General features: G+C 33.8%; 1 long non-coding RNA gene across 6 annotated transcripts; it reads left to right on the top strand.

The window, feature by feature from the left end:
- The first annotated feature begins 4,597 nt into the window (after positions 1-4,597).
- LOC122276216 lies at positions 4,598-7,113 on the top strand. Of its 6 annotated transcripts, none has more exons than XR_006228803.1 (3): positions 4,598-4,990; positions 5,057-5,119; positions 5,196-7,113. It is a non-coding gene; the product is annotated as an uncharacterized LOC122276216 (long non-coding RNA). The 6 variants fall into 6 exon arrangements; XR_006228804.1 differs by having other exon boundaries at positions 5,247-7,113; XR_006228799.1 differs by having other exon boundaries at positions 4,602-5,119; positions 5,196-5,375; positions 5,615-7,113.
- The last annotated feature ends 4,492 nt before the right edge of the window (positions 7,114-11,605 follow it).

Genomic DNA, 11,605 nt, shown 5'->3' on the forward strand with positions numbered 1-11,605 from the left:
GATAAGTGTGCAAATATAAAGTAGAAGTGAATTAAGTAATATCTCATAGAGAATTTCAGCAGATTCATCATTTCTTCTTCATGAATAACAGGTTTTCAGAATATTTTTCATATCAGAATCATCCCCAACTTCATTGTCCTACTCAAAAAGAAATAAACAAATCTTACATCTAGTTAGAGTAGTACCTAGCATAAGAGCTCAAAACTTTAAAGCCATGAGTGGAGTCTTTCGATACTTCTCTTCTATCTTAATTGTATGAGAAAAGATATTTAGATAAGGTCACTGAAAGTGTAAAAATATACATGTTAACTTTTTTTTTTTTTTGCATTAGGAAAAAAAAGGAAACCATTGATCAAGAACAAATATGTGACAAAAGAGAAAGGGGACAGGCTATGACGAGGCACTTAATTACCTTTTGAATGTATGAGATGCTAGTTTGCCAGGACCGACAACTATAATTCCACCTTGCTGCATGAGAAACAATAAACTTATTGAAAGCAAACAATTCATATTTGAAAAGCTTAGCCAAAATACATCAAGATCATTAAACCAAATGTCTTATTGAACGCAGGCCTTATAATCTATATACTTTTATACTTTTGTTTTTCAATTCACCCATTAGTGTAGAGCCAACTGTTGCCAAATTTCTTTGGTGGCTTCCCTGTGATCTTGTTTAAGCCACCAAGGGGATTTAGTTGTGATGGATCTAGGTTCTGTTGATAATACTGTTAAGTCAAGTCAGGATGCAGGTTTTGTTGATAGTTGTTAGGAGTTCAAGAAAATTACATAAGTGAATACTTTGATCTCATCATTAAAAAAATGGATACAGTAGTTGCAACAAGATGTTTTGCATACCAGCCACCTCTAGTCATGGTGTCCTTTTCAAATGAAAGCTTCCATTCTTGTCGATAATCTTTCATGTATAACTGTATTATCTTGAGACCTAACGACAGTGTCACAGAAACAACTAAACTAAGAATTCCTAGATGCAATCACAAAGTGCTAATTTTCACAAATACCTTATGTAAGCAACAATTACTAGTAACAAAAAAGGGTTTTCACATACTTTAGGAGTAAATGTAGTTGAAACTCCCGAGACAAATTGTAAAGCCTGATACGATGAATGGGTCGGGTTGGCATAAACTTCTGAAACAAACAAGTTTTATTAGCAGGCTGCAGAATTAAGACACATTACAATTTTTGCTATTGGGAAGTATAGACTCCACAGCATAAAATTGAAAAGATTTCTTTATATCTGTAAGGCTTGCGAACTCAATCAAAATATTTCAACTATATATTAATTTCTAAATTGCATATCTCAATTTCTAAATTATCTACAAACTTCATTTGTTTTCGCAGATGAGATGAGATGAGTTGAGAAAAAAAAATTAAAAGTTAAATAAAATATTATTAGAAGATATTTTTTAATATTATTTTTATTTTAAAATTTGAAAAAGTTGAATTGTTTATTTTATTTTATGTGAGAATTTAAAAAAATTGTAATAATTAGACGAGATGAGATGAAAATGATTATGAAAACAAAAGAGTTTATAATTTACTATGAGGAAACGAAACAAGTTTCATGACATATTATGCTTTCATGCATCTTTAATTTATAATTTACAATTTACTTGCAAAATGACGTTCCCAGAACATGGAAGCTGTCCCGACAGCAAGTTTCACTATCATGATATTGTTGGGGGGTTTTTAGTGTTAGCTAAATTCGGTTTTAAAACAAAGGGTTCGTATGTTAATATTTGAGTTGGGTTTTAATTTGGAAAATACAGATATTTTACTGTAATATTATTTTGTCACTAATTATATTGGATGATATTTAGCTATTTGTGACGATTATTTAACTATTTACGGCAACCTTAAATCACGATAAATAGATCACAATAAAAAATCAAAACCGCATGGAAGGTTAGAATCTAAAAGCATTCATATATGATTTTCTATAATTTTTGTAAAATTTTAACTAGAAATCATTCTTCTTATAAATTTCTCTTAAATTTTATTTATTTTTAGAAAACTTCTTATATCTAATTTCTTATTTTTTCTTTATTTTATTAAAATAATCTTTCTTATTAATTCTTTATTATTATTTTTACTATTTTATTTCTACATCTTTAATTATTTTATATAAAATATATAAAAACTAATTTAAGGGATGAATAATAATTTCTCAAATATAGGGAGTCAGTGATTAGGCTGTGATTATTGTAGAGTTTTTTGATTTACGAAACATGTGCTTAATATAGCATGCCCATTCATTTGTTCTCTGTGATGAATTTGCCTAAAGGAGTTTTTGCAAAGCTTTAAGTAGCTTTAAGTCATTTTTCTCAAATTTCCTTTGGGGATCGAGTGTGGAGATTAAGAAACATGAATGGATTTCCTGGCGTAGTAATTGTTTGCCATTTGAGGAGGGAGGCCTTGGGATTCGGGATCTTACGGAGGTGCAACAATCTTTGTTCATGAAGTTTGCCTGGAAATTGCTTATTGGTGGATCTCTTTGGTCAAATATTTTCTCTTCAAAATATGTGAGGAATGATCATATTGCTCTAGTTGTGGCGGTGTCAAGGGGATCTCATTTCTGGAAAGGGGTTTTGCAAGTTGCCTTTGATGTTAAGGCATTCAAGATGGCTGGTCTGAGAGGGTTCCTTGAATTTTTGGTATGATAGTTGGCTTGGGGATGGGCCTCTTGCAGATCGGTTACCAATAGTGGGCGATTCCAAGTTGCAGGTTCGAAATTCATGTGATGGGGCGGTTTGGAATTCTATTTGGCTTCGCCAACTGGTTGATGATGATATGGTTCAGAAAATTATCCAAGCGAGGGTGCGTGTTCGAGAGGGGGATGATGTCCTAGTTTGGAAGCACACGGTGGATGGGGTTTTTTCTACGAAGTCGGCCTGGCAGCTTATTCGGTCCCATGGTAATGTTTGTCTTTGGAAGAAGTGGCTATGGCAAGATCATGTGCCCAAGAAGATGTCTTTTTTATGTTGGCGAGCACGTCAAAATGCCATTTCAGTAGAAGAAACCATTAAACAACTTGACATTCTTGTTGTTTCTAAGTGTCATTGTTGTGCGTCAAACAAGGTGGAGTCTTGGGCCATGTGCTTTGTGATGGGGAGTGGCCGAGGAAGGTTTGGGATTTTTTTACGGCAATTTTTGGCATTCGATTACCACTAACTCGGGTATGGACTGGGGTATTAAATGTTTGGTGGTGTCGTGCTTCTTCTTCCTCACAAGTTCGTTGGCTTCGTGGTATAATTCCTCTTCTTATTTCTTGGGCTCTTTGGAGAGCTCGTTGTGCGGCACGTATGGAAGATGTGAAATATGACTGGAAGGGTATTATTCGGATGGTCAAAGGATTTATTCTGGACATTTCAGGTTCCATGCAAAAGTTCAAATTTGTGGGGTCGCATTACTTGATGGTGTTGAGGGAACTAAATTGTCCAGTTGTGCCTGTTGCAGTGCAAGTGCCGAAGTTGATTGCTTGGTCTCCGCCGGCAAATGGGTTGCCTAAACTCAATGTTGATGGTGGTTCGCTTGGTAACCCAGGGATGTCTGGCAGGGGAGGTATTGTTCGGAATGCGCAGGGTCATGTACTTGGGGGGTTTTGCTCATTGCTATGGGCAAGCTACCAACACAATTGCTGAATGCCGAGCCTTTCTTGATGGTCTTCATTTATATCAACAGCTGGGTTTGAGGGATTTTTTGGTTGAGTCGGACTCAAGTGTTGTGGTGGGTTGGTTTATTTTGGGGGCTTGTAATTATTGGTATTTATTGGATTTTTGGGAAGAAGCCCAGTCTATTATTTCTTTTCTTAACATTCAGTTTAGGCATGTTTTTAAAGAAGCAAACATGGTGGCGGATTTTTTAGCTAAACATGGGGCTAATGGAGCGACTTGGGATTTCTTTGGCGAGGAGTTTGGTCCAAGGAGGCTTAGGGGTCTTATTCGTATAGATAGATTGGGCATTCCTTATGTTAGACGTTAGGTGATATTTTTTGTTTTGGATGAGAGTTTGGTTGGGTTTATTGTTGTAATTATGGCCATTCCTCTGCCTGAGTGAGGGTTTTTATTAATAAATGGAGGTTTCGCCCTCCTTTTCTTAAAAAAAAAAAAAATATATATATATATATATATATAGCAACGTTATGTTTCTTTTGTAAATTGTCTACTGTTTTGTCTGGATTCTGTTTTCCTGTCCAATTTTTTTTATTAGATTGTTGTGTCCCTTTTGGAGAGTTTGTTACTTCTAATGGTATAAAGATGTTGTGTCATTGAGTTTTTGGGTTTAGTAGTTTTCCCTCCTGGTATAAAAACATTTGCATCATAGCTGTATTTACTTAGTGTAAAATGATCTTAGAAAACATTTTCTGTATTTTTCTGTGCTGTGCTAAATTTGGAGAATTGACTTGGATTCATGTAAATTTGTGGATTGGATCTGTGGCATGGTGGTTTTAGGAAGTTAGTGGCTGAAAGTTCAGCTATTTCCAGTTTTGGATTGTTTCAGGAATGGTGATGGACGCAATGTGATACTTTTTAGGAGTCTTTGGCTATTAAATGTAATGATTTCTGATTTTGGGGTGTATATATATATATATATGTATGTATGTATGTATATATATATATGTATATTAACCTTGTACGTGATGCTCAGCTGCCTTTCTCTTGCTTTCCACTGATATCTATCTATATAGTGACCTTGTATGTCATGATGCTACACTGGAGGCTGCAAAAAGGTAATGCTAGATATGGACTTTCATTTCTTCCCTCTGGCTTTATAGAGATGATGTCTATTAAAATGTGGCCTGAATTGTTTTTGAATTTCTTTATCATTTCAGTATCAGTTACAATGTCTTAATCCAATTATTATTTGGCAGCACTTCTTTGCATCTTTTCTGTTCCGTGATGAAGCTTTCAAGCTCATAAATGACGGATGGTTGAATCATATTAATGGTGTCAAAGGAGCTACAAAACAGCAGGTGTTGAATGATAACTTTGTTTATTTTGGTGACTAATATGAGTTCTTAATTTTTTTTCTGCATCAGGTTCTGCCTCATTTCTCCGATGAGCAGGCGTTTTTAAGTTTGGAAGAAATTTCCATAACAAAGGTACTATCAGTTGTGTTTTTATTCTATATTTTGGTTCACTTATTCAATCTAAATCTTTAATTATAAGTCTTTGCAGATGCCTTCACAATGCCTTCACCTGATTTTAACAATGAGGTTTTACAAACAGGTCTAGACATCAAAAGTTGCTTTATGAAGTTTTTTAGCATCTTAAATGTACGTGGGAGGGTTTGGCATCTGATTCACTTCAAGAACGACTGGATTTATTTGGGGATACAACAAACTTGAGGAGGAAAAGGTTAGAAAAGCAATATTTTGGGTTTTAATCTTTCCCCTCAATTTTTATTTTTCCATTATTTCTTGCTCTGTCTCCCTCATTGATTGGTTCTTCTACTCTTCCATCCTGTTCTAGGAAAGCAAGCTACAGAACCTATGACCTGAAAAAAATTAATTAGTAAATATTTTATATTTCTTGGAATATGGTTATTATATCTTTTGGGTTTTAACTATAGAATATTATTTTTCTGTTGCATGTAGATCTACATTTAGGCTGGCAGAGAATCTCTTCTCTACTCAATGTAAGCCAAACTTTAAACTCACCCATGGCTCTTGCTTTTACATGTTAATTTTGTAGCAACCCTTCTCCATAGGGTTAGGAATGTTACTTCCATTACTTTACTTCACCTCAGGTGTTAAGAAATGCCATAATTCTTATTAAACTAGTTTTCTTAATGTATCATATGTTACGAAACCAAAATAATTAATACAATTTCCTTTATATAGTCATAATAGAAGGAAGCAAATCCTAAATACTGTGTAGGATTCTTATTAAAGCATGATTAAGTCAAGGTCTTCTAAAACTAGTTTTTGCTTTATAACTTGTTCTAGCCTGCTGACCCATCCTTATCACCATCAATACATGGGATGTCTAAAATGCCCTATGTATAGACTGCTCATTATTTTACTAATGTATCTATTTCATAATCATATACATGTTTTCTCACCTCTTTGGTTTCACTTTCAGCTCGAACTTACAGGTATCGCAAGGTATGCATTATTTGGATCTTCTCTTCTATTGTTGTGTTTGGACGATTGGGAGCTTGTGTTTATTGCCTTGACTTTACACTAATGAGCTAAAAAAGAATGCAAAGTAAACTAGTAATGAACATCAATTTGGATTTCTATTATAACTTGACTTCTCCAGTGGTTTGGAAATCCACTTTGAACATATAGTGTATTGTCCGTTGCTTTGTCTCTTTATTTCTTATAATAATTCATTTTTTGCAACATGCAAGCATATAGTACCTGCTCTGCAATTGATGGGTGTAGTTAGAAGTCAATTTGTTTCAATTTCTTGCTTGTGCAAGCATATGGCACCTATACTCTCGCATATCAATATTGCAGTATGACATGCTTTATGATTAGGATTGTTGGAGCAAAACTTTGCTGAAAATACATAAATTAACTCTCTCTCTCTCTCTCTCTCTCTCTCTCTCTCTCTCTCCATATTAACTTTAATTTTTCTTATGCATGCTTCCCAGCTATATATATCATTTTTAGATCAGACTTTACCGATTAGGGGTGATTCAAACTCTGTTTCTGGTGATCAATAATGTTTTTTTATTTTTTATTTTTATTTTTTGTAATCTCTCTTTCTCATGCTTTGTTTACCATATTAAGGAATTAGATCGGTTGATATTTAATTATTTACTTTTAATATATAAGTAAAGGGGTTCTTAGAATTAAAAACCAACTTTAAGTAATTAAAGACCATATATATCTCAATAACCCCCTGATTTGCAGGTTATGGCTCTACAATGGGCAGCTGCAACTCTAACTATGTATCTGGAATTACAGAAGATTCACTGAAGATGTTATTCTTTTTTGCAAAGATTTTGATTGGATCTCAAAATGTTCATTCATGTTATGTATTTAGATAGCCACAGTATTTGTATAACTGGAATGATTTTAAGTATGGGGATCTGTTCTTGTATTTGTATTAGTCATTTATAAATACTTTGATGGCATTTATTTCATGAACATGTGGTAAAAATTCTTGTTAAAAGCATTTGTTGAGATCATCTATATTAGTTGAATGTGGTGATTCTTAAGAGTCAAGCATAGGGGCAGTGTCGATTGATAGTAATTATGTTCAATGTGTTTTCCAAAAGCTGCAAAATAACCCAAAGTTGCAGAATAACCCAAAAGTCCCAAAAGTTGAGGCTCATGTATATTAGTCGTTCAACAACGAGCATTTCTTATCTTAATGTGTTTTCATGGAAGCTACACGACTACTCCAAAAAAGAAAACAAAAGTAGTTAACAAAAGTGAATCCTAATGGTATGATGCCGTGAGAAAAATACGTACGGCTGTTTGAGCATTGAAAACCGAAACACATTCAACAGAGGCAGGACAAAATCCTGCAACAAACAGGGTACATAGCTAAAACCCAAGACAACATGATGTCATGAATAGCTGCTACCAACAAACAAAAGCAGCAAAAAGCAGCAATTGAAGTGCATGATTAAACATCCCAATTTCAATAGCAAGAAAACAAAAACCATAAAAGAAAACTCGCATGAATTATAGATTATATGATCATAATTGAGCAACATAACTATATAAAGACTTTGCCTAAAGTTTACAAAGTCAATTGAAGTGCACAAGCTATATTTTCATTACACATGTTGATTTAACAATATACAATTAAAATACATGATTTTCACAAGCTGTTTCCATTCAAAAACCATCTAATCCATACAACATGCTTTTTACATGGAATTTATCCGAACCAAGCAAACGCTATTACAAATGTGACAATTCACTACAAACACAATAATTTTCATTTTTTTTTTTTCAGATTTGTCGCTATCTCTCCCTCTTTATCTTCCCTTTTCCAAACTTCATACTCGTGCTATAATATATCATCCCACGTCTTCCAAGCCTTATTCTCTTACAAAAATGTTCTCCTCCAGCAAATAAAGTATATTTGTCCATACGAAAAATTCACACATCGCATCTCCCTGCACATAGTATGAATTCCCAATTAACATGAAGTAGATACAATCAATATTTTTTTTTTTTCTAATTGTGAAGTAGATACAATATATGGAAACAAAAATGATACTCATACAACTTTTTTCATAATCATGTTTCAAATGAATGGAATTTTTATAAAATAATTTATAAAAGTAACATCATTTTATAAAAATATCCACAATTTAAAATACAACATCATTTCAAATGAACAGAATTTTCATACAACCTTTATTCTTGTTTTCTCCTTCTCTCGATTTGCTGCAGGCATTTCTCAAGTTGAGATATGAGATCACCAAGGTTGAACAGATCTTTGTGTTGGGGAACTCTGGCAAACATTTTGAGATAATTCTAGTTAAGTGTCTTGGATTACTTGTTTAATTCCAGCATGTTCATAGCTGATTTTAGGAAACCACACACATACACACGAGTGCACATCTTCCACTTGATCATATCTGGAATAGATAAAAAGGTGTTGGGTGTGTGCCGTTGAATCATTATGGGCTCTGTCATGACACATAAAATTCTCCGGAAATATTTATTTGAGTCGATTTTTAAACTTTTTCCGGCAATTTTAATCATGACAAAAGCCCCTTTTTCTTGTACGTAAGATTTATCTACAAGAATATGGTTAAAGTTCAAATAAGAAATCAAATTTATCCAGAAATGTGCTATTTGAGCATATAAATGGAATTAATATTTGAAGAACCTGAAAATTTGAAGATCTTAGAATTTGAATATCAGATGAAAACCACGTTATTTGGAATTTTTAAGTAGAAATCAAGCCTCGGCTGCAACTTGTAATGAAGGCCTATTTGCAGAAAATTAGTTTATACAGTTACGATTGTGACCGAGTTGAGTATGCAAAAGGAGAAAAAGAGTTTTGTAGCTTTCATAAGAAAACTTAATTTTCTTGGAGTGTTTGCCAAGAACCACACAAAACACAACATTGGAGATTCGTATGTGTGATGTGTGACAAATTTAGCTACTGAAGATTCCGGAAAAGAAACAAGATTTAAATTTTTTTAGAGTTTTTAGCTGCTATTGAGATAAGGACTTGTGTCAAGTAAAGAATTTATATTACAAAAGTTTTGTAAGAAAAAACTTAAGAGTAGAGATTCTTACTTCATAAAGGTTTTGTTGAAAGGGATGGACGTTGCAAAGCTTTCGTAATTAACTGTTTGTCAGTTATATTCAAATAGTGGTTTGGTTTCTTATCAGAAAGCCCAGGTTGCAACTGAAACTGAAAGAATCAATGTGGCGACCTTGATTGCTGTAAAGGATCTTAGCTGTGCTCAGGCAAAAAGGACAGCGGCAATTACGGTCTGACATATTAATGTTTATGGGTAGAAAAAAGAAGGGTCAAGAGAAGCTAAGAGGAAGATGTACTTGAGTAGTGTCAAAAAGACAGATTGGGTGAAAGAAAAGATTTTGAATAATGATAAACTTTTTTTTGATTTTTTAATTTTTTTAAAAATTTTCTTTTACTTAATAATTAAGAAAATGACTATTAATAAAATTGTATATTTTTTAAATTTTTTTAATGATTAAATATATTAAAAAAATACTAAAAAGAAAATAAAGAAAAAACAAATATATTACAAGTAGTAAAGTGGTGGTAAAATAGTAGTAAGTCTATTATTACCCAAAGATTTTAAGGCTTCACATTGCTAGATGTACTCCTAGCTAGAGTGGGTATGGATATGAATGCAAAATAGAACGAGTTTACATCTTCCCATCTTCTTGGACGTAGGCTTTGTTTGGATTGCAAGATACTTTAATCACATTTTAACATCTAAATATTATGAATAACACCGGGCCTTTAAAAGTGAGGTCATGGGTTCGATCCATTTCTCTCAAATCCCCCAATATATATATATATATATATATATAAAGAAAAAGAAAAGAATGTCCTCTCTCTCTTTCTCTTTCCCACTAAATTCCCGTTTCTTACCCTCATAACCGATTGGAATGTAAAAGACTAAAATGACCATTTAACTCCGTGACACCCTCTACCACAATGCAGAGTTTAATCAGAGCAAACTACATCGTTTAATAAATTGTAAAGCTGTGCCGTTTTAGTCATCCCCAAACGACACTATCATAGTCAAGTTCATAACATCAGACTTATTGTGGGGTGACTGCGGCGAGGGGCTGGCACAGCAATGAGTGGACATCATAGCGTAGGGAAGTGAAGAGAGAGAGGGAGTCGGGGGGGGGGGGGGGGGGGGGGGGGGGGGTGGTGGCGTAGGAGGGAAAATGTTAGGGCATTGAGGGAGGTTGGGAGAAAAATAGGAGGGAGAAAAAAAAATTAAAGAGGATTGTCTGCCATTTCTTTTTTAACATTCACCTTTTGCGGCAATATAATATCACTACAAATAGTTAGATAATAGCAGCAAATAATCAAATACCACACATACCCTAGGGGTGTGCATCCGGACCCGAATTTCAAAATCCCGGCGGTTATCCGCCCGAATTGAACCCGGACTCAATCCGGGCGGATAACCGGATTCAATCTGGATATAACCGGATATCCGGATTTTTTTTTTTTTTTTGGCTTTTAATCCCGGATATCCGGGTTATACCCGGGTTCAATCCGGGTTTTGGAAAAAAAAATCTAAAAAAATCTTTATAACTTTAAAAAGAAATTATATCACTTTTTTGTTTTTAAAAAAAATCTGATCTCATATTTAAATTGCCCAGATTTTTTTAAAAAAATAATCAAAACACTTTAAAAGAAAAGCTGAACTACATTTCCCTATAACTAAGCTACCAAAAAGTAAGAACCTCTATTAACTCAATACAAAGTAATACTAACCTACTAAAGCATGACAGAGACAAGCCACTGGATAAAATATATTACAGACAATCACTAGAGGGGAGTGGATATTTTTTAAGTGCTGTATCTGTTGGCATAAACAACCAAATTCATAGCTCTTCATTTCTCTCTTCGTGAATCATCATTTGCACAGAGTCTTCATTCTCTTTGCAGCCTGAACAAATCCCACAATGACTTGCAACTCGTCGATTTGCTTCACCAATAGAAAAAAAAAATGCATTTTTCCAAACAGAATAATGGCAACTATAATCCAAAAGCTGCTGAACTAACAATGTCATTACCGGATTAATGTACATATGTTATTCATTCAGTAGTTTTTTTGATAAGTATTCATTCAGTATTTTTTTTTATAAGTAGTATTCATTCAGTATTTTATAAATATAAAAATAGAAAATGGCTAGAAAAGGATCGAAGTGAACACATTTTGAAAATACCTGTGACATGAAATGCCTCTGAACAACATCTACTAAAAAAATGTTTGTCACTATTGTTTCACATGAAGATGGATAGCACAAAGGGTAAAACCAAGATTAGATAAAGGTCACATACCACGGACCCACGAGGAGTAGAAACAGACCCCTTAGACTGCGAGTCACAGGAGAGAGATCTGCTCATAGTCCTATGAGATGACCCAGACGATTTATGTATTCTAT

Source organism: Carya illinoinensis, chromosome 9 (genome assembly GCF_018687715.1).
Source record: "Carya illinoinensis cultivar Pawnee chromosome 9, C.illinoinensisPawnee_v1, whole genome shotgun sequence".
NCBI lineage: Eukaryota > Viridiplantae > Streptophyta > Magnoliopsida > Fagales > Juglandaceae > Carya > Carya illinoinensis.